Raw genomic sequence first — 24657 nt, forward strand, 5'->3', positions numbered from 1 at the left:
CACTCCTGTTTAACATCGTACTGGAGGTCCTAGCTAAAAGTACAAGGCAAAGAAAACACTTCATCGCATTTGTCTGTGGAAGGAAGAAGTGAAACTGTCGATATTCATAGATGATATGATTTTATGGAAAATCCCAAGAGTTCCACAGAGGAGTACTGGAAGCAAGAGAGGAATATGGCAGAGTGTTAGGTTACAAGCTCAAGAAACAGATGTCTATCAGACTACTATACACATTGGACAAGGCCACAGAAGAGGGGATCTAAAAGGGGGTATACTTCACAATAGCAAAGCAATATCTAGGGATATACTAGACTAAAAACACAAAAGATCTGTATGAGGAAAACTACAAAATATTAAAACTATTAAAAGAAACCAATGGTGACCTCAACAAATGGAAAGATATTCCCATGCTTGTGTATTGGTAGACTTAATGTAGTAAAGATGTTAGTTCTGCCCAAGGCACTATATAAGTTCAATGTTATCCAGAAGTGAATACCATCACCTTTATTCAAAGAATTGGAAAAACAGATTACCAACTTCATATGGAGAGGGAAGAAACCCAGAATTAGCAGAGAACTTCTCAAGAAGGACAAAGTTGGAGGGCTTGCTTTACCTGACTTTAGCACATATTATACAGTCATAGTGGTCAAAACCACATGCTATATAATGATAGATATTCAGACCAATGGAAAAGGATCGAAAACACAGAAATAAAATCATCAGCATACAGACAACTGATCTTTGATAAGGGCCTGAAAAATACCAAGTGGGAAGCAGAAAGCCACTTCAGCATATGGTGCTGAAAAAAAATGGATACATATCTGAAGAAACACGAAGTAAGCCAAGCACAAAAGTACACATTCAACATGAGTCCACTGAGGTAAGCTCAAAAATGCAAAAGGGGCATAGGGAAGGAGCTACTGTATCCAAACATTCCTGGGGTGCGGTCCAGGTAATATGGCAGCGGCCAGACTAAGCCCAGGGATACATATGGTAGCTAACTGAAATGAAGGGAAAAAGACATTGGTAACTGGGGGAACAGGGCACTAACCCATCCAAGGGGAGGGTGTTGTTTATATCTCCACAAGGAAAGAGGGACCAGACTTCAACTTGTGCTCCAAGACAAGAACGCAACACACTGGCATGAAGCAGTGAGCCAACAGGGAAACCTACGGGGCTGACCCCATTACCAATTAAATGGAAAGCCCCTCCTTCTCCTAAAAAAATTCATTTTAGAGGACAGCATTGAAACTACAGCTCAAGGAGAGGGACACAGAGCACAGAGGAGTCAACGAAAGGGGAGGAAGAACAAGTGAAACACTCCTGGCTCACCAAGCTCTGAGGACGATATCCCTGCTCACAGCAGTCAAAGCACAGAGAGGACCATATGGGTGGCCCCACCAGGAGACAAGACATCCATCACTGACCCATGGCACTATGGGGGACAACACTGGATACACAGTGTGGGAATTGTGCCCTCTCAGACCCCACCACACCAAGGGGAAACACTAAGGGTGTGCAACAGAAAAGCAAGGGGAGCAGAGCAATGAAATCCCCAGGGAATGCCAAAAATAGACTGTGGGCCGGGGCGTGGCACCCCACCAGACTCCATGGGAAAGCACTCCTGAAGGTCAACAAGTAGACTTTGAACTATTTATAGGCTTTTCTTTTTAATTTTGTTGTTAGCTTTTGTTGTTGTAGCTGTTGTTTTATTTTCTATTGTTGCTTTGTTTTGCTCTGCTCGGTCTTGTGTTTTTCTCATAGTGTTATCTCTGCATGCCTACAGAGATAAGAAAGGCGGGATAAACAAGCCAGAAGAGAAAACAATGGTACAACAGTTGCAGGGTGACATGGGAGAAGGGGAAGCGGGGTGGGGGGGGGGGAGGAAAGAATGTTGGTGCTAACAAACCCAGGGACAAGGAAACAACAAGTGATCCAAAATTGATGGTGAGGAGGGTGAAGGAGGTCTGGTAGGGCTAGATCAAGGACAATGTAACCAAGAGGATTAAGGAAACCCAAATGAAGGCTGAACATGACAGTGAGACAAGAGGAAAATAAAGGAAACAGAGGAAAGAACTAGGAGACAAAGGGAATTGATAGAGATTTACATACAGACATGTAACTATGTAAATATATTTATATATGACAATGGGGAGATAGATGCATGTACATATATTTTTAGGTTTATATTAAGGAAGCAGATGGACACTGGGCTTCTACTCAAGTACTCCCTCAGTGCAAGAACACTTTCTTCTAATAATCTGGCATTCTGAAATTCTCACCTTCCTGGCACAATCACCTGGCACAAAGTGGGTACATAAGCAAATGTGGTGAAGAAAGCTGAAGGTGCCTGCTTATCAAAAGATATAGAGCCTGGATTGTTAAAGGCTTGAAGATAAACAAGCAGCCATCTAGCTAGGAAGCAAGAAAGCCCACATGGAAGAAGCACACATGAGCATGATGTGATCACAATGGGATCGGGTATCAGGCATAAAAGACCAAGAGCAAAAAATCATAATGTGAATGAGGAGGAGTGCAGAGTGGAAACCCAAAGCCAATCTAGGCAACTGGACATCTTCTTACAGAAGGGTCATGGGGAGAAGATGGGCCAGTCAGGGTGGAGTATAGCACCGATGAAATATACAGCTTTCCTCGAGTTCTTTAATGCTTCCTCCCCCCACTATCATGACCCTAATTCTACCTTACAAATCTGGCTAGACTAGAGTATGTACATGGGTACACAGAAGAGCTGGAAACACAGGGAATCCAGGACAGATTAAACTCCTCAAGAACAATATAGGGAGTACTCATACCAGGAGGGGAATTGGAAGGAGGGGTGAGAAGGGGGAAAGGGTCACAATGACTTACGTTTAAGCCCCTCCCAGGTGGATAGACAACAAGCAAGGGGGTAAAAGGAGACATTGGACAGTGCGAGACATCAAAAAATAAAAATAATTTGTAAATTATCAAGGGTTCATGAAGGAGGGAGGGGGAGGGAGGGGAAATATGAGGAGGTGAAACCAAGGGCTCAAGTAGAAAGAAATTGCTTTGAAAATGACGATGGCAGCATATGTACAAATGTGCTTGACCCAATGGATGGGTGTATGGATTGTGATAAGAGTTGTACAAGCTCCCAATAACATGATTTATTTTTAAAAAGGGTGTGGAGGGGAGAAAGCAATTAAAATAATTATAATATAATTTAATAATTAACTAAGAAGTCTGAGGAGCATCTAAATAAATGTTTCATTTTTTTTCAAACAAATAAACAAAACCAAATAAGGATTCAGTGTTGTCTCTAAATACAAAAGACAAACAAATAAATCCACCCACTTGATATAAAGATAAATGGGTTTAAAGAATTGTGCCTTGGAGGAAAACAATATTGTCCAAATCAAAAGCTGTTTCTGCTACAAGGATATTGTCATAAGCTGTATATGAAAAAAATCTTTCATGCTTCTTCCTTCTTAGAGAGTTGTATGAGAAAAGCTTTTTTTTTTTTAAGATGAAAATAATGAGGCCTCTGGCAAATCTTGGGAATAGTGAAAAACAGCTATTACAGAAGAAGGGTGGTCCCGTGGAAGCTATTTTAGGAACAAGGTGCAAAAGTGAGCCTAGGATAGGTGATTACTTGAGCCAAACGAATCTTTGGAAAAACAGAACTGACTTAGAGGTAAAAAGAAGAGCAGGATAATGACTCTTCAATAAAAGGCAGATCTGAGAAGATATGGGGCAAATCAAAGAGAAGACCCCAGAAGAGGGTTAAACTAAGTCTTCAAGGACAGACGAGGGCTCTAGTAATATAGGGGGGGGGGCTATATGCTGGCAAGAAGAATAGCACGTAGTTTTAATATCCAAAATTCAGATTTAAGATGCTCGCACAGCTGCTGTGCAATATTTTTCTGCTGGTGAACCCAGATTTACTCTAAAGCCACAGTAACACACAGACCTGCCAGTGCTGTTGAGGAAATCAGTAAGAAAGTGTTGGACTATTCTGCTGGCTGCCCTAGCAGAAGGGAGCAGTCTGACTGCATGGGACACTCCGGGGTCCATTGTAGGCACGAACCTAAAGGCAGAGGCTGATAGGTTGATCTGAAGCCTCTAGGTCTTACTGACTGCATTGAGGAAAAGTCTGCAGCACTGGAGGTGCAGGCACTGAGATATCCAGATGTCAGACAGCTAGATCTCCTTCCATTCACACGCTTGACCTTAAGTGACATCTTGGCTTCAGAAAAAGATGACCTGTTACAGAGGTCAGGGCAGCTGTTTTTTTCCCCACAGCTCTTCGAAATTCAGTAATATTCACTGAAAGGATGGGCATGAGGAAAAGCAGAATGGGGCGAGATGTAACCTTTCTGTCGAGTCATATATGCTAGGAAACATGCAGCACACCTAATTATCTTTATAACAGTTTCTAAAAACGTATCTTTGTTTTGCAGGCAAAAAGGGGAGAGTTTAAGAAACTTCTAACTACTATATCTGACTACAGAATCTATGCCTTCCCCCTTAAACGAAGCTTCCTGCCATGTTAAAGATTTGTATATTAATAAGTCAGCCTTGACTGAGGAAAACAGAATCAGCATGAATCCATTAAGCACATTCACATAAATAACAAGCTTTCCCAAATGGAAATATTTCAGAGTACAGTATTTTCAGCAAATGGGTAAGGGTTTATTACATATTAGTAATATTGATAAGCTAAGTTACATTAATAAAATGGCATTGAATTTCAGCTATGGTTGAAACTGTCAACATGAACATTTCCCAAATATTATTTCATGATTAATTTTATTAATTATTCAGTGAGACTGATTTTACATACTTGCACATACTCGTGAAGTAATCTGAGAGTGTTGAAATTAGCAGTTACACATAGTTTTCTGTGAGAGGACACAAAGTAGGTTTTGACACTTTTGAATGAACATGGGTATGTCAATGATGAGTGTGAGGTATTCCATGTACTGACCCAACACCACACCTGCTCTCCTTGGAGGCGTCAGGGCATCAATATCTGTCAGCTTTGTACTCAGTGATTAGTTTGAATCCTTTGTGTATTTTTCTACACCTTTCAAGGTCATACTCTTTAAATTCATAAATAGGTTCTACTTTTTCTCTGGAGTATATAACTCAATGCAAGAGTTATTACATCAAATACATAATAGCAGATAATTAAGATGTATCTTTGAATAATGATTTCAAGTATCAATTCTTTTCACAATTATAGAAGGACAAGTCAAAAAAACTATGGTGGCTACGATTTCTGTTCATATACCCATGGGTTGATGACAAACAAACGTGTTAAAACTTGTCTCTCTGGGCAGTGAGTGACTGCAGACAAATGATCTTAGTAAGACATTCACTTCTAAACAACAAACCAAGTCAAACCAAAGCCACCGCCATCAAGTGGATTCTGATGCATGTTGTTAGGTGCCATTCAGTCGGTTCCAACTCATTGTGACCTTAAGTGCAACCGGACGAAACACGGCCAGGTGTCTGTGTCTGAGGAATTACCCACTGAAAACTGTGGACAGAAGCCAAATAGCGTCCGATGTGTAGCTACCCTTTAAATCGTTGCCAGGGGTTTGTCAGTTTTTATGCAAGCAGACAGCCTGAAAGAACTTTGTTTTTATTTATTTTGTAATCATTTTATTGGGGGCTCATGCAACTCTTATCACAATCCATCCATCCATCCACTGCGTCAGGCACATTTGTACATTTGTTGCCCTCGTCATTCTCAAAACCTTTTCTTTCTGCTTGAGTCCTGGGGATCAGCTCCTCATTTTGCAACGTGTACTGATGACCAACTGCACTGGGCATTTCTCACTGGCACGGCGACTCGTTAACTTTCTTAATCAACACTGTAACCGTGAATACTATCTGTGAGTTCTGGACGGCCATCACAATCGATTACTGAATGCAGTCGCTGGAAAAGCAGAGTGTCGTGAGTGACAGGGCGAACACACTTTGGAGGTGACCTCCGAGGCTTGCTACCTTCAAGGCAACCATGTTAGCTTTGAAATTTAGGGTGACTGGATTTTGAAGATTCCAAAGGAGTAATCTTGATAAAATTTCTCCAAGTACATAAGGGTGCAGAGTGGAGAAATTATCAGGAAACTGAAGTTATATCGGTGAGAAAAAAAAACAAGGATCGTTAGAAGATCCCCCCCCCCCCCATTGTGGACCTGCTTGTTTTCTGAAGGTAATAAGGGCTGTCTTATTAGAATTTAATTGGGGGTGGGGGGATCACACCTAATCCACACTATATTCCTGATATTGACCTTTCATATTTCTTTGAGCTTCACAAACTCAAAAAATCTTTGAAAGAAACATAATTTAGGTTTTTGAGATACCAAAACCCTCAGTTAGATGTGGTGTGCATCTCTGGATTCAGAATTCTGTCATCCGAAGTACAGACTTAGGCAAAGGAAGTGGCAAGGAGCAGTAGCTTCATACTTTGATTTGTTTGTTTAATAAAAGGCTTCTATGATTTTGTAGCACGATTTTTAATTTACCCTTGTATAATCAAGGAAACTGTAGCCTTATATCATCTTCAGGAGCTCTGGTGACACCGCATGTTAGGAGTGGGGATTCTAACAGTAAGGTATGAGGCTCGAGCCCAAGACCCAGTCCATTAAGAAAGTTGAGGCTGTTTGCTCCTATACAGATTTACAGTCGTAGGGATTATCGATTGCTTTGCAATGAGTCATAATCAGCTTCATGGCAGCAGGCTTTGGTATATAATTTTTTAGCAGTGCTTTAGTCCCATCATTTAACAATTCTGGTGTAAATAATCTTATTGACTTAAAACACATGCAAGATAAAAATAATCAGCATATAAACTTGCACATAATGATAACATAATAAAGGTAGTCCAACTTGTAAAACCACGAAATGTGATTGACAAACAAAGACTTTTGAGTTTGGGGTTAAATGCTATTAGCTGTTCTTGAATCAGACCACGGCTCATGGTTACCCCGTGCACAAGAGAAGAAACTCCTCCCCCATCCATTCCCATTCCTGGTTTGGAGTCAGACTTTGTCATCCAAAGGGTTTTCAGAGGCTGAGTTTTAAAAGCCCTATGGCATCGCCGTTACATATTGGGCTAACTGCAAGGTAAGCAGTTCAGAACCATCAGCTACCAGAGGAAGAAAGAACCGGCCTTTCTACACCCATAGAGTTTTCCAGTCTGGGGAACTCAGAGGGACAATTCTACACTGTCCTATGGAGTGGCAGGTGTTGGCATCGATTCACTTGAAGTTAAGAATTCTCAGGAGATTTTGGCTGCCTTGTGCTTTATGCCTTTTAAGGTTTTGATACAAAGTGATAAATAGCAATTATCACCTACAACAATTACTGCTGCTTGTAAAATGAAAGTAAAAGGGAATCGACCTTGTTTGACATAAAAGGAAAAATGCCTCAAATGTTAGTTTAAATAACAATTATCCATCAGGGAATTATTATGTGCTGAGTATTTTGTTTGTAATTTGTGACAAATACTTTGAATGGAATTAGAATAGTCATCGGTTGAAAGAATTAGCTCATGGGCACATAAAAACACATAGTTCATCCCGTTTATGATTCTCATGTTTTAAGGTCATTTTAGTGGGTATCTTCCACTTTAACCTATCCTACCCTTGTTATTAATACAATTCTTTGTTTAGGTCATTGGTTCCGGAAATCCAATTCTAGAATACCCCCAAAGGCCTCAAATTAACCAATTGTTTAAGATGGCCATGATGTTAACTTTTGCAGCAAAGCCTATGTTTGAAGCATATCAAGTCCTATCTGTAATATTTCAGATATAACATAGTTTTGAAAACAATTTAATCACAGAAGAAAGTTTGGAAACAAATGGGTATTATTTCATCATTTAATCAAAACTCACTGCTATTGAATTATTCCAACTCATATCATCCCAATAGGCCAAAGCAGAACTGCTCCTTTGGGTCCCAGACTGTAAATCTTTAAGGGAACTGACAGCCCTACCTTTCTCCTTTGGAGCAGCTGATGGATTTGACCCACTGACACCAGGACTCTATATTCCAGCATTCAGAGATCATAAAAACAAAAATAAAACAGATGGGAGATCACAATCATTTTCCTTTTCAAAGGTCTCTTTACAAGAGGTTTGCTCATTTTCTCAGTACAAATATCCAAGTGTAGTCTTCAGAGTGATACCTATAATCTCCAGTTTTGATTTGTTTGCATAAAAGCCAAAATATTCTAATTATAAAAAACAATTATTTTTGCATTACACACTCTCAATATCCCAGAAACTTTAGGGAGCTTTAAAATCGATAATGTTATAATACTTCTGTAGGTAATCTTTAAGTAGCTCCCAACATAATGGGGCCATCACATGATCAATATTAATGAACAACTGAATTCAACAGCATGCTCTCCAGGCATTTTTATGCAAGCTCGTATAAATATGTCAACAAGATTAATTGCTCTCAAAAGCAATAGACCTAAACAGTCTGCTACTTTTCTGCTTCTACCTCCTCCCAATTATAATTGTTAGGAATTAAAGTCATTTCTACATTTGCAGCATGGCTGGCTTTGCACAGTTAGACAGTGCACCCCAAATCGCTTCCGATATGGAAACGGATTTTTCGGAAGTAAATAGGTTAGTATTCTCCTGTCAGTGTGATGATTGAGTTTTAAAAGTATGCCCCAAACAGTGTGCATGTTAGATATCACAGATAGACATATATTTTAATTGTGCAAAAACAAATGAAGGCAACTCTTAGAAGATGGTCCCGCTTGTTCTAGCCGTGCAAGGAAGTGGTACGAGTACAGTCATGATTGAAAAACTTCCTCCAAATTCTGGTCGTCAAACTCAAAACTCTATTGTGTTGCCTTTACTTTTAATAGATTTGGACACCTTTGTTTGTATCATTTGAATTATTTTCACCCCGTTTTATAACTTAGCTGAAGAAAATTATTTGGGAACTTTCAGATAATGATGCTTTCAAACTAATTTTTATAAGTTATTTCTCTTCTTCCTCTTCCTACTTTTTCATTGCAAATATGCAAAATTCACCCTGTTAGGGAAATTGTTTCTATGGATATTTTGTTAATGTAAAGAAGTCAATTATTCTGCAATGAAACTAATAGATTTCATCTTATGGATGAATTAGCAAATTAAAAAATTCTTTTAACATATAAGAAGCTAGGAGATGATAAAAATGGAAACCTAGGGTTAAATAGAAATATGTTTTCCATAACTATTGATTTTATACCTCCATTAATAATGGGTCCTCTTCGCATACAGCGGCCATTATACAGAACTCAGGAAGGCATGGAGATGATCAATGTCTAGAAATAGTGCATCAGAACACCCACAAGTTATTGTGCTAGTACTCTAAAGCTGATTAAAGAGTAAACAAACAGAATTCTTGCATTGCTGGAGTGTGAAGGCAAAGTATTGCTATTTAAATACAACAGCTAGAATTAACAGTTACATTTTGATCAAAAGGAGTACGGAAATTACCAATTTGGAGAAGAACCTAGAAAAAGGCCAGGAATGAGTACTGACATAACACCAAAGAGGTGCTGGCACGGGAAGAGGGCAGGGAGGATGGAAGAAGGAACTCTTGAGTCCCAAGAGTTCATCTGAAGCACTTGAAAATTTGTTTACAGTTTGGCTTGATGATGGCAATGAAACAAAAATGCTTTTATGGAGTCAGCCAACATTTTGAGAAACTCTTTGTTTTCTTTTTATAAACACCTATTATCATTAATGTCACAGTAGTTACCTCCTCCCATGCAGAAACACAACTTTAGTTTTAAACATTAATATGCCTTTTAAATAGATTAATAAAGCACAGAGCAGTAACTATTGCTATAGCTATACCTTTTTAGGAAATGCACTTTCTTTTTAATTTTTCCCAATATATCAAATTATATTTGAAAGACTATTTTTGACACACACGTCCTCTAAGGACTACACAAATCAACATGGCTCCAATACCAACATTTCTAACAATAACTTGTGCAATTGCCTCAAGTTAATAAATAAGGATTGTCCACTGATTAATATATATGTAAACCTCAGTAAGTTTAACATGCACATGTCACATTTTAAGTCAGTAAGTTTTAACAGATATAGGTGTATTTCGAATACAACATGTTACATGGGAGTCCACGAGTTTTTATCTCTAAGAAAACCTTAGCGTACGAATGCCCTTCTTCAAGATAAATGACCAAGTCAGGAAATTCTTCTACAGCTTCACATTGTTTACATTCAATGATTTGACAGCTCCCTGCCACCGCAGACATCTTGGCATGATAGAGCTACTTTATGCTACCATATTGCCCAAAATTTACAATTAAAAAAGATAAACAACTAAATAAACAATTTAAAAAAGAGCACACAATCTCTTAATACAATGCCTAACAGAAAAAGAAGTTTTAAAATGGTCAATTTCTAGCCTCATTTGATTAGCTACAAGTTAATGTTCTATAAATGCAAGAAAAATACTTTACAAAGAGTAACACCTTTTTACCTCAAGATGTTTAACTACTCAATAACCATTCCGTCTTTAAGAGTATAATGATGAGTAGTAAACAGCAATACAATAGACAAAATGTCGACATTAAATAAACCAAAGATTTTTGTAAAATGGTTTTTTAATCGAATAAGAGAGAGAGAGAGAGAAAGAGAGAGAGAGAGACCAAATACGGAGACCTTGACCTTGATTGGTTTGGACTACAGTAAGCAGAAAGTGCTCGTCATCTGTAACAGCAAGCATAGTCTTTGTGTCTGCCACACCCACGATTATATGCTCTATCACAGGTGTGTTCAGGTCTCCTCACTTTAAATCAAGTGCAGTCGCAAATCTGATTTGCACAGCCCTATCCACACAAGGGTACCAAGTACCTTATTTGCATGCTCAGCAAGCCAGCGAGTCCCCTGGGCAGGCCACCTGTATTTGTACAGTCCCAGGGACGCGTTCTGTGTGAGTTACAAAGATTAAAGCTGCCAACGGTCATTGTAAATCATTCACTGCACCACAAGTGCTTTCTTATTCGCACTTTGCAGGTTCAACAATCCAATTTTAAATCTAGATCCCAGTGCAATTTCCTTTGCTGGATACCATAGTGGTTTGTAAAACAGCTGATTGTGCACAGCTCTGAAATTATAAACAAATAGGTGTTAAAGTAGCTGTATTACTTTCACATGCAAAAAGAAAAAAAATAATCTCCCAGCTCTTTCTCATAAAACCTGGCATAGTGATTTGGATCCTGGAGGCAGGGACAGGAGGTGGGGGGAGTTTTCCCATTTTCATGTTTGGAATCTGTCCTCTTTGAGGCCACCTTCATGAAGCAGAGGAAACCTCACAGGAGATGTTCCAGCTGCATGCAGATGGAAAGTGCGTCGATCCAGAAATCCTAGCGGAGAACCTGGAAGCACAGCTGGACAGGTGAGCCACTGCTGGATGGCCTCTTCTGTTCTCGCATGTGTCTTCTTTGTGGCGGACTTGAGAAGGCATTAAACCAAGCAGGCATGGATCCTGGCCAGCTGGCCATCTGCTCCTTTCCCCACTGTGATCATTTGGCCTTGTAGACTGTTGTTAAGTGAGCATTAAGTAATGACCATGTCAGAGTACATAATGACTGCTTCTTAATCAGTGCATGAAAGCTTAGGGGACACGTGCCCAATGCAGAGAAGGTCACTAAAGCAAACTGAGAATCAAACCAGAACAAAAATAGAAATAAAATATTTATGATTTTTAAAACATTTTACTTTCAATTATATTGAATCTAGGCCAAGTAAAAGAAGAGAAGGATGATTATAAAGCTAAGCATTATCACACAATTTCAACTATTCAGTTATGCATAAACAACATATATACAGGGTAAAGCAGAATTTTAAGGCAGCATCCGAGAGACTGTTTCACATTGACCTGAATGGAAAGCATTTATGATTATGGCCATTGAGTTAGTTCGTTTTTTGTGCCAACCTGGCCGATAAACACATGTGGGGTTAATTGAACGGCCGAGAAATAAGTGGCTTGGTGTGCCTGGCCTTTTCTCAGATCTCTTCCTTTCTGAAGGTCAGACCAGGGTGCAGCTGCCTTAGGCAGTTCCTTGCTTTAGCTGGCCAGACTCACTTCCTGCAAGACATCCCTGAGAAGAAGTCACATGGACCTACCCTGATGCAGCCCTGCGTGCTGGAGTAGCTGTGTGGAGACCCCTGCCAGCGCTGAGATGCTTACACACTCACTGATTTGGCTTTCCTCCTGCAGTTGGCATCATTGCGTCTGTTTTGTGAGATGGAGGAGGACTTTGTGGATTGGTGTCGGACATATGGGTTAATGTTGGACTTGTGGGCATGGGCAGCACTGGGTTGGAATGTTTTATTGATGTACACCTAACCTTTATATAAAACTCTCTTTTATACATGAGTTTCTGTGGATTTGTTTCTCTAAAGTACCCAGACTAACACAGGCACTAACTTCAAAGATTTCCAAATATTTTCCCAAAATAACACCAAATAGAATTTGGAAAGTCAAAATACTATCTATATATAATGATTAATAGAAATACCCTATTCTGAGAAAGCAGCTTTTCTCCACAATGAGTAATAATTTTGGAACATTTTTCCCTCTGAACACATGTACTTAATAGTTTACTTGACAAACGTATTATTGAGACAGTTTCTTAACCGATCTCTCTCTCTTAAACATCACCCCAGAGCTTCCCCAAATATAAACCAAATTGGTAATTTTATTGGCTCCTACTGCCTGAAAGCCACAAGGTCATTCATTGTGGATAATTCTGTATAGTCAATCTCATCTCCAGAGTTCTCAAAAGAGATCAGTGTGCTTCATCTATTTAAGCTACCATTCTATTATCAAAACATCGTTTTATGTCTGGGATTGAGGTCATAGGGCACCCCAGCACACGCTACCTTTCTTCACCCAATTGTCTCTTATAAATTGCCTTTGCATTCTAAGTCTACACTACATTTCATATCATGTATCAACTCTTTATTATCCATTATACTTTAACCTTTCAACATCATGTCTGCATCTCTTCATTGCATATTCGGTTCCATTCACTGACTCACTTACTCAGTGCATAGGTAGAGCCCCTGATGCGTATCAGATACAGTGTCATTAAATTAGGATTCTCATGGTAAGGAGTACAGTAATCTCTTTTGTGTATTCAGCTTGTACAGGACTGACACTAAGAAATTGATCACATGATCAAATGGAAGGATTGAATTGTTTCTTTCCATGAAAGAAAGAATCACTGTGCTTGGAAGGAGATTATAGTCGGAGGTTGCCTGAAAAAAAAAGTGACACTTAAATTAGGAGTTGAAAGCCCACGAGAACTGTGTCAACAGATGAGTATTTTCTGTGGATATTGTGTAAAGATGGGATATTGTGTAAAAGGTGGGAGCGTAAGAATGGGCAGGGGTCTGGGAGAAGGCAGAGATCGGTAAATAAACAGAGATCGGTAGATAAACAGAGATCGTAGGTAAGCAGAGTAAGGCAAGAAAGGCCAGCCTATGGATAAGTTTAAAATAATAGACTAATGGGACCCGCTTTTCATTTTTAAGCATGATTATTCTGTTTGGTACCATTTGGAGAAAATGTCTCTGAGAACCAATATAGATCCAAGTAGGCCCGTTAGGTGCCATCACACTATGCCAAGTAAACTGTGACTTGTCACCTGGATTAGCCTCTTGGACTTAGTAACATGGAGAGAAGTGAACAGGGGTGAGGGTGAATCCTCAGAAATAACTGAAGTTTCAGACTTCACGTCAGTCATGAAGGCTGTCAGGTTGTCCGCGCTCAGAGAGATCCTGTAGGACCGAGGAGAAGTGCTGCTGTGGGTTCCCAGTCGGTCCATCTTTAGGGTAGTAGGGAGCCTGGTGGTTTCGAACTGCTGACCTTTCTGTTAGTAGCTCAACTCATAACTCACTTCAAGACAATTGTGCAGTGGACAAACGTTTGTCCCAGTCACTGTAAGAGGGCCAGCTCTGAGGCGAAGACCACGAGGAAGATTTTGCACGTTTTTACAGAGGATGCATCAGGTGCGCAGAGCAGTCAAGTTTTAAGTGCCGTCATACCAGGGCTCCTTCCTATCCCTTCAAGCACGTTGCCACATGTGCAAAAGATGTTTACAACTTTGTCCGCTGATTGTGCTGTTGTTAGACTTTCACAGATGCCGTCCTTCAAGTGAAATGATAGTGTATCAAGAGTCATTCTGGTGGATTCTTGTGCTTACCTAGGGAGACGCTTTCACCTTCTAACAGAAAGATCATATTTGACCAAAACAGAATATATGTATATACACACACATATATATTCTTGTATGTATACGTATATATATATATCCATATATACGTGTGTGTGTGTGTCTGGAGAGAGAGAGAGAGAGAGAGAGAGAGAGAGAGAGAGAGAGAGAGAGAGAGAGAGAGAGAGAGAGAGAGAGAGAGAGAGAGAGAAAATACTGAGGAAACATGTCATGAGTTGGAATTGACTCTGTGACAGTGCATTTGAATGGCAATATCCTTTCAAGGAACCTTGGTGATGCTGTTAGGTAAACACTGAGCTGATAATCACAAGGTCAATGGCTCAAACCCAGTCTGCAGGGCAAAGTTGAGGCAACCTGCTACTATGTCTTGAAAAACCTATCCTTCCAAGGGCTTCATATGCAGGGGAACGCTGGGCATTGCACAAGGTCCTTTATAGTAAAGCACACTGAAAGTACTGTGGACCACCAGAAGGACAAACTTATCTGTGTTGGAACAAGTACAGACAAAATACTCCTTAGAAATCAAGGTTTCATGAGGGCTGGGGGCTGGGGAGGGAGGGGAAAATGAGGAGCTGATACTAAGGACTCACGTAGTAAGCAAATGTTTGGAGAATGATGAGGGCAACAAATGTACAAATGTGCTTGATATAATGGATAGAAGTATGGATTGTGATAAGAGTTGTACAAGCCCCAATAAAATGGTTTAAAAAGCAAAAACAAAAACAAGTTATAGTCTGATTGTGGGCCTGGATGATCAGCAGAAACATTAAAGCAGTAGACAGGGTCACATCATGGCCTTCAAAACACTACCTCATCAGTATAAAACCAGTGACAAAGTAAATAACGACTGATCATACTGATAGTTTCTCTCCACCATACCAGCCCAGTTAGGTGGCAAAAGCCTCCATAATCCTTAAACAATTCTGAATAAATGTATGTTTGAGTAATCAATTTGGAAATAAAATTATATTAAAAGGTTGCATATGTGTGCTTGAAAGTGACAAGATAGGGGAAACTATTCTTTAGGTAAATATAATATTCATTTTTATTTCATGTATATATAGACCAGAATGTGGTGCTGGGATAGAAGAATCAAAAAAGGAAGCAATCTAAAACTTAAAGTATACTTAAGGACTTAAGATGTGTTTTAAAATTTGGGAAACAGGGTGTGTTAGGTTAGGTCCCTAAAGAAGCAAAGCCATGTATGTCTCCCCAGGGGGACGAACAACAGAAATGTGGGTGAAGGGAGACAGCGCTTGATGTAAGATATAAAAAATAATAAAAATTTATAATTTATCAAGGGGTCATGAGTGTGGGAGGAGGGGAGGGCAAAAAGAGGAGTTGATACCAAGGGCTCAAATAGGAATCAATTGTTTCGAAAATGATGACAGCAACATATGTACAAGTATATTTGATACAATTGATGTTTGAAATATTATAAGAGCTACAAGAGCCTCTGATGAAGTGATTGAAGAGAAAGAAAAATCCCTTAGGAATGAGGATGGCAAGACTTTGTCTCACATACATGGGTGTGCGTGATATCAGGAGCCACCACTTTCTGGAGAAGGGCATTACACTGGCAATGCAGAGGGTCAGCCAGGAAAAGGAAGGCCGTCGATGTGAAGGATCGACCAGTGGCGGAGCAAAGGTTTCACGCACAACACAATTGTGAGGAAGGCGCAGGCCGGCAGTGTTTGTTCTCTTGTGCCTAGGGGACTCATAGTGGGAGCGGGCTCCAGGGCGCCTCACGACAACACTGGTTTACCATCATTTTGCTTCATTTTGTTTTCCTCTTGCTCCTCTCCATGTTGTACTCATCTTCCAAACATTAGAGAGCATTTTTCTTCACTATAGACTTGAACTAGTTCCTAGAAAAGCCCCCTAACGAGAGGAGCCACGAGAATGCTTTACTTTCAGATGAGCAATTCTGTACAACAATTTGCCCAGAGGGATAATCAGAATGTGGACAAATGATTTTTATAATCATATTGAGAAAATGGCATCATTCTTTCTGTGAAGTACATGCCTCTATCCTTAGTTGACATGAAAATGAACCAAATGCTTGAAAATTTTGGAAAACCACTTAACATGGCTAACAACTTATTTTCATTGCAAACCCAATTACAAACTTAGAGCAGTTAAAAACAATTCACTTTCTAGCATGGAAAAAATATTAAATGCATGCAGCACAGATTTGCAATACTATAAAAAATCTTTATTTCTACTTTTCCAGTCTTGTGCATTTAAATTTGTAAAGTCTATATTACATTAATCACATGCATGTATATGAGCCAATTTTAGATGAAGCTATGGTAATCACTGTAGTTCCCGTAAAAGAAACCATTCCTGCAGACAATTTTGTGGTGAATATTGTTAAAAATTGACGATACTTCATAAAATGTCAAGGCCTCCTTTCCAAAAGTTATCAGCAGTGTAAGCCCTCCTCCACTTGATCAAAATAACAATAAAAATAACTATTAAGCTTTAATATCCTATATTTGGGCTATGAAACTGCATCTAATACGATGCAGAACATAGTCATGTAATCATTAAGAGAAGTGGCAGTAATCCAGGTTTGACTGCGCTATGATTTCATATTTATAGTGTTTTCATGATCCAAGCGAAGTATCTTATTAAATTGACCAGCGTGTTGTCATCTGGATGGACAAAAAAGCTGAGTTACACATCTTCGGTACAAGACACCTCAAGTTATTTCTGCTGTCTACACTTTCTTATTTCCAGTACAATTGCCATTAGATGAAAGTGATAAATGGAATATAGCACCAAGAAATTACATGCAGAAGAGAAGCCGTTGGTCAATAAATGAATGCATTTGATTCATTTATTAAATAAGCCATTGACACCATCATGATATTTAAATATTGATAAGGGAGCTTTTAGTTGCTATTGTCTGCACTCCAATTCCCAATGACTTGTATGTATACTAGAACAAAATATTGCGGGGTGCTGGGCTACCGTTAGAATTGTTGCTAGAGCCATTGTGCCAATCTGTCTCATGGAGGGATTCTTACATGTGACTGACCCTCTACTTTGCTAAAAATCATGCCATTTCTAGTAATTGTTTTATGTTCATAACATGCACAAGATGAAGTGTCACGATCCTTTCATCCTTGCAAATGGAACAATCTGACTTTATTTTTTCCAAGAAGCATAAGGGTCACTCTTCTAGTGATCCACAATATGTTCCATGCTATCTGCCACTGTCGCCATATAAACACACCAGTCCTTTTGCTGTCTTCCTTTGTAAACATGATAGGTCTGAACTATCATTCTGCGTGTTCAGTATTTACAGTGCACACGTATGTCATATTAACTGGTAAATTATTCAAACTGACTGATTATGAGCCTGACATTTGACCTGTATAGAGTATAGCTTTTAGTGTTATTGTCCCAACAAGACTTTGGGGATGCTTTATTATTACAATTAGAGTAGTCCACATACAATAAAACAAAGAAATTTATGATCGTTTAAGTTGTGTTCAAAAATTAGTTGTAAATACATAGGCATGGTTAATTCTCAAGGACGAAGTTACACAATTTTATTACATAACTGCACAGGGGCAACAGTATTTAGAATGGTAGTATGAGAGGAAATCAAAAGCAAAATTCACAAGCAGTAAATTTATCTTAAATTTAGGCATCCAATAGTAACCATGTAGATCAAAATTAAATATTATATGAATAGGAACTGAGCACCTCATCCCCTATGCTTATGATAAACATTACATGACACTTGTTTTAATTTTGTTCAGGGAAAATAATTGTGATCATGCTTTACATCTTCAAACTTGGAAGCTTCTAAATTATTTTTGATAAATGTGCTAGAGGGTAGAGTGAGAATTTTTGAGAGGAGAAATTTAGCACTTCCCCCAGAAGCCACCTTAAACCCACACTGAGCAGTAAAGGTCAATCTTTGATTCAGATATGTCTGCAGGTCAAAACTCAACTTTCATAAGAGGTTGTTATTGCTACCTTTGCCCATATATGCACTTGTGTGGTCACCCTGTCTCCAACTCACAGGAAACATGGACTCTCATAGGTGTTCGGCTATAAAGCCAGGAAACATTGCAGGATACTTAGTCACAATGGATACGTTCTTGATACGATATTGTGTTGCTTTTGTTAGGTGCCAGGGAGTAAACTCTCCTATCAACTCTATAGAACAGAAGGCAACTCTACTAGCCCTGTTCCAGCCATGCAATGCTTGCTACCTTTGAGCCGGTGATTGTAGCCACTGTATCACCCCATGCTGCGGAAGCCTTCTGTTTTTGATGGTTACAATTAGGGCTAGTCACCACAAGATCAGCAGCTGCTCTCATGAAGAGAGTCTCTGAAACCCACAGGGGCAGAGAAAGAACTCCATTCTCTAGGGTTGCTATGAATAAAAATACACTGAGTAGTTGTGTGTTTCTCCCTCTTATTTTTTCCCCTTCTTCTTTACTACATATCATGTCCTGTTTCAAGTACTGCTAACCTCGCTTCAAAGGAGCATTCTGACTGTAATTTTCCCCAAGAAGGTCTGTATATTCTTCTGACAATCCATAGTGCATTTAATATTCTTCACCAACACCATAATTCAAATGCATTAATTCTTCAGTCTTCTTTCATTATTCATTGCCCATCTTTTCACATGCATATGAACGAAATACTATATGTTGTGTCAGGCACAACTTAATTGTTTGTTTCTAACACTTTACAGTACTCGTCTGCACCAGATTTGCCCAATGCAATGCATTGTTTGATATGACTATGGCCTCCATAGGAATTCATAGTGGATCAGAGTAAAGATAAATCTTTAACAACTTCAACCTTTCCTTCCTTTGGTATGACCTAACTTACTGACTGAGTTGTGAAAATTTTTGTTTTCTCTAGGAAGGCTATAATCTTTTATTTTCATCAATAAGTGCTTCACATTCATTTTGTTTGGAGCCAGGCAGGTTATGTCATCTGTATATTTCAGGTTGCTCATAAGTCTTTCTTCAAATTACAGATTCAGTAAATATGCAGAAAGCATATATTCTTGGCATACACCTTTTTATATTAAATCATACAATATCTTTTGTTCTTTTCAAAAGATGGTGTGATGAAATAGTTTGGGTCTCCACAGCCCTAGTTGCAATTATTTTCTTACTATGTCATTTGAGATTATTGGTGCCTATTTTCCATCACCTAGAATAATTTAATACTTATTCCCAATAACTATCACACTTTTGGAAATATTGAACTAAGACTATGGAAATTTCAGGGAAGATGCTGAGCATGTAACCGAAGTGTAGTGCATGGAAAGTGATTCTTCAATTTTAAGGCCATGGTGAGCACAACTTTTCATTAGATAAGAGAAAGCGGAGCTGCATTAGAATGTGGACAAGTGGTGAGATCACTATCCAGAAAGGCTTCAGTGTTAGTAGTGAATAAGGACACCATGTTTCTGAGATTGAATGCAATTATGTGGCTATGAAGATCTGCAAGAGCATCCTAAACAATAGGAAGGCTCAGGCATCTGTGGAAAAGGGAGATTGTAAATTTTATTGATTATGCTTCTGAAGGAGTATTTATTCTTTGTGGACATGTAGTAAGTTTTCAGTTTATAAGAGGCTTTTATATTGAGAAACCAGTAGCTATCCCTAATTAAAATTTTTGAACTGATTCCAGGCCTCATCTCCATCACATAAATCAAGACTCGAAGTGTGGGCTTCGCCTTTATGAAGTGATCGCATTGCAATGCCAGGACGGTGAAGGTGCGCTTGGGCTTGGTCCCCTTCTCTTCTGACGCAAGCAGAGAAGCAGCCACCTTCCCCATCTAAACGCTTTTATAAAGAGAATGTGGCAAAGTTCCAAGACTGCGTGTCATGAAAATTCAAAGATCAGGGAAGGGAAGAAAGATAATCACAAAATGTGATCTAGCCTGAAGGGAACACTTTCAGGATAGGTGAAATTTGGCTAACAAAGTTTTCTTACACTTTCTTATATCCATCTCTTAGACCCCGCTCATTATGGAAAAGCAGAATATTTAAAAGTAGAGGATTAAACATGGGTCAGATTTCAGAGCTAGAGAAAAAAAACAAGTACATTGAGGGAAACAACTAAGGCTTGACAAAAGTGTGTCAATAAGGAGAGAACATATGAAGAGTTTAACGTGGTTCCCTTATGTCTGGATTTGTGGAACCATCAAATATCATCAAATAAACTTTAAGCTTACTTTTTTATTTGTTGACAATTGTTATTTCCTCTAGGTAACCTCAATTAACCAATAAGGTCTTGGAACTATACAGCTTTTCTATCAATGTAATTGAATAGACTTTAGTGATGTGCAGTAAACAGGAACAAGGCTTCTTAACTTCACATCTCAGCTGAGTTCAGAGCCCGGTTAGCAGTAGCATATGAAGGAAAGCATGAGCCGGCAAAGTCACCCTGGGACATTCTATAAAATGAATAAGGGCTGACAGTCAATCTTTGCAGCACCAAAGCAAGTAGCATTTAATGATAGTGGAGGGGAAAAAATAGCCTTTCACAACCAGAGAGATTGCTGCACACGTCCCAATAGAGTAGTGCAAGTACTCCAGAAAGCTGAGGAATTAAGGGAACCCAGGTGATTGTAATTAGAATTATATTAAGGGATTTGTTTTCATGAATGGATTTACTTAGTATATGAATTCTAAATATTGTAAGATGTCTGTGAATTTAAAGATGGAATTATAGAATTATTCTGGAAAAAGGTAGAATATTATTTAATCCATCTAATGAGTGAAAATTTCTCAGGGACTAATCAGACCTATTGCCTTAGTTATTCAGGGCAATTATAACAGAAGTCATAAAAGTGGACAACTTTAACAAACATAAATGTATTCTCTCTAAATTTAGGAGCCTAGGGGTCTAAATTCAGGGTGTCAGCACTAGGGAACTTGAGAGGAATATCCTTATCTCTTTTCAATACCTGTGGGCTGCGCATTCCTTGGAAATCTCCATGTGGCTTAGCATCCAAGTTCACATAGGTCTAGGAGTTTCTCAACACAGGGCCATTGGGGCCAAAGAAGGTGCTCTACTTCCCGCTCTTCTTGCTTGGTCTTCAGGTCCTTCTTCTAGTGGCTTCCCTCCTCTTCTATCTTGTGTTCAATAAAAGGCGATGCAGGTCACCCAACAGGGAACTCACTTTGCATCCCATTTAGTCTGTGACCTGAGTGAGAGAGATGCATTCCACCACTACAGCTGATTGGCTAATGACATCAGATCACATCACGAGGGATATTTATATCAAAGGATAACCGTCAAACCAGCAAGAATCAGGGTCCAGCTATGTTGACATATATCTGAGGAACACACTTCTATCCATATGGAAACGTTATCCTCCCCAAATTGGTGTCTCTGTGATGTGCAAAATATTTCCACCACATCACATCAATTCAAAAGTCTTGAATTAACCACAAAGTCCAAATTCTATTTTGAAGCAAATTTCTTCTTTATCTATGGGTCTCAAACACAGGGATCTGTTTCCAAAGAACAGTGATGTGAAACGGCACAAAGCCTGTATAATGGGCTCCAAGTTGTTGTTAGGCGCCCTAGACTAAGATTGACTGTATGTACAACAGAATGTCCATGTGCCAGCCTAACAGTGGTCATATTGAGCTCATTGTTGCAGTCATGGTGCCAATCCATCTCATTTAGAATCTTCCTTAGTTTTCCTGGTCTTCCACTTTATCACGCACGAAGGCCTCCTTGTGACAAAAGTACGTACCACATAGTCTCACTATGCTAACGTCTAAGCAGTATTCTAGCTCTAGTTCTTCCAAGAGAGATTTGACTGTTCTTAAACCAGTCCATGCTACTTTCAATATTCTTTGCCAAAACCATAATTCAACTGCATAAATTCCATGTGATGTCCTTTATTCATGGTACAAAAAATGGAGAAAGACTATGCATCCTACTTCCATAAAGACTTAGTCTCAGAAACCCACTGGGGCTGGTCTAGCCTGCCCTTTGTGCGTAATAAAGGGTCACTGTGCGTCAGAAATGACTTGAGGATAGTGAATATATGAGGTAACTAAGGGCAATGTGGCTTGAGGCAGGCGCAACTTAGTCTTCAAAGTGGCACCTTGGATCTTGTGGACTTTATAGAGGTCTCATACAATAGATTTGCCCAATGTAGTGCATCTTTTAATTTTCTTGCTTCTGCTTCCATGAGTTTGGATTATAGGTTTAAGTAAAACAGAAGTCTTGATAAGTTAATTTTTTTCTCCATTTCTCATGACGCATATTGGTCAAATGTTGAGGATTTTGGTTTTCTTTACACTGAAAGCTGCAGTCTTTGACTTTTATCAGCAATGATTCGTGTTCTCATTGACTTCAGTAATCAAAGGCATGTCATCTATATATCACAGGTTATTAATAAACCTTCTACCAAGTGTGACATTTTTCTTCATGTATTTCAGCTTCTTGAATTATTTTCTCAGCATACACATTGAGTAAATGCATACAAATTGGGAAAATATACAATCTTAATGCATGATATTCCTGATTTTTTTACTTTCCTGATTTTAAAACATGAAATATCTGTTTCTTTTCCAAAGTTTCCATCTTCAAAAAAATAAGTATGCTAGAATCCATGTTCTTTGCAATATTATTCATAGTCTGTTATGATGAACAGAGTTGAAAACCTTTAAAAAGTCAGGAAAATACAAACATTTGTCTGCTATGCTCTGCTATCAGCCAAAAATCCATTTTATGTTAGCAATTATATCCCCTGTTCCATAACCTTTCCAGAAATCCTCTTGAATTTCTGGAAGCTCTCTGTCAATGCACTCTTATAACTTCTTAAATTATCTTCAGCAAACTTTTACATGCATGTCAGATGAATGATATTGTTCAAAAATCCTCACAAGCTGTTTAAGGGGCACAGGTATGGATCTCTTCCAGCTGGTTGGTGAGGTAGCTGTCTTCCAAATTCCTTAGCACTGACAAGGGAGTGCTACTAGTACTTCACTGTTTATTGAAACCTTTCCATTGGCATTTCATCAATTCCTGGAGCTTTGTTTTTAACTAATGCCTTCAGTCTAGCTTGGACGTCTTCTTTCAGTACCATCAATGACTAATGATAGACCAATTATTGTCAACACAATGTCCCTTTGTGTTTTTTAGTCAGGGTGCTGCAGCACTGATGAAGAATACAGCTTTCCTCCAGTTCCTAAATGCTTCCCTTCTCCCCCCCCCCCCCCCCCCACTATCATGATCCGAATTCTACCTTGCAAGTCTGGATAGAGCAGAGAATTTACACTGGTGCAGATAGAAGCTGGAGGCACACGGAATCCAGGGTGGATGATACCTTCAGGACCAGGGGTGTGAGGAGTTATACTGGGAGGGTAGAGGGTGAGTGGCTTGGAAAGAGGGAACTGATTACAAGGATCTACATGTGACCTTCACCCTGGGGCATGGACAACATAAAAGGGGGTGAAGGGAGATGCCGGATAGGGCAAGATATGACAAAATAAACAGCTTATAAATTATCAAGGACTCATGAGGGAGCGGGGAGTGGGGAGGGAGGGGAAAAAAGAGGACTTGATGCAAAGGGCTTAAGTGGAGAGCAAATTCTTTGAAAATGATGAGGGCAAAGAATGTACAGATGTGCTTTATACAATTGATGTATGTACAGGTATGGATTGTGATAAGAGTTGTATGAGTCCCTAATAAAAGGTTTAAAATTTTTTTTCGTGTATCAGTCATTATGTTGTTCATAGACCCCTTTGATATTTCAACTCAGAGCTTGAATCTTTTCTTCATGTCTTTCAGCTTGACATATGGTGAGCCTGTTCTTCCTTTTGGGGGTTGTAACTCTGTATCTTTACACATTTAATTGCATAGCATACTTTATTTTGTTTTCTTGAGCTGTCCTGTGAAATTTCCTGTCAAGCCCCATTAGTACTTCATTACTTCCTTTTGTTTTAGCTATAACACAGCCAAGAGCAAGCTTCAGAATCTCTTTTGATGCTCACTTTGATCTGGTTTCTCTTCCCTGACTTTTTTAATGCTTTCTTCAAGTAAGATGCCATTGCACACACAACTCCCTCCGTCTTCAATCATTATTGTTCAGTGCATCAATCTATTCTTGTTGTGTTCTCTAAATTCAGCTGGGATATAGTCAAGGTCATATTTTGGCTTTGTGCATTTTTGTGTAGTTCCCCTGGTGAGATCCATGTGTATATTCACTATTTGTGGTTAAAATAAGGTGTTTACAATGACATAGTGGTTGGTCTAGTAAAGTTCTGTCACGAGAGCCCCAGCCCTATGTCTATCACCAAAGGCCTATTTTCCGACTACTGTTCTTTCTTCTGTGTTCCTAACTTTTCCATTTAAGTCACCACTAATTATTAATAC

At 39.1% G+C, this 24657-nt stretch overlaps 1 protein-coding gene across 1 annotated transcript in view; it reads right to left on the minus strand.

Moving 5' to 3' along the window:
• Positions 1 to 24657, minus strand: part of EDIL3 (EGF like repeats and discoidin domains 3) — a 401517-nt gene that overhangs the window by 324070 nt on the left and 52790 nt on the right. The window lies entirely within an intron of this gene.

The sequence above is a fragment of the Tenrec ecaudatus genome, chromosome 2, assembly GCF_050624435.1.
Source record: "Tenrec ecaudatus isolate mTenEca1 chromosome 2, mTenEca1.hap1, whole genome shotgun sequence".
NCBI lineage: Eukaryota > Metazoa > Chordata > Mammalia > Afrosoricida > Tenrecidae > Tenrec > Tenrec ecaudatus.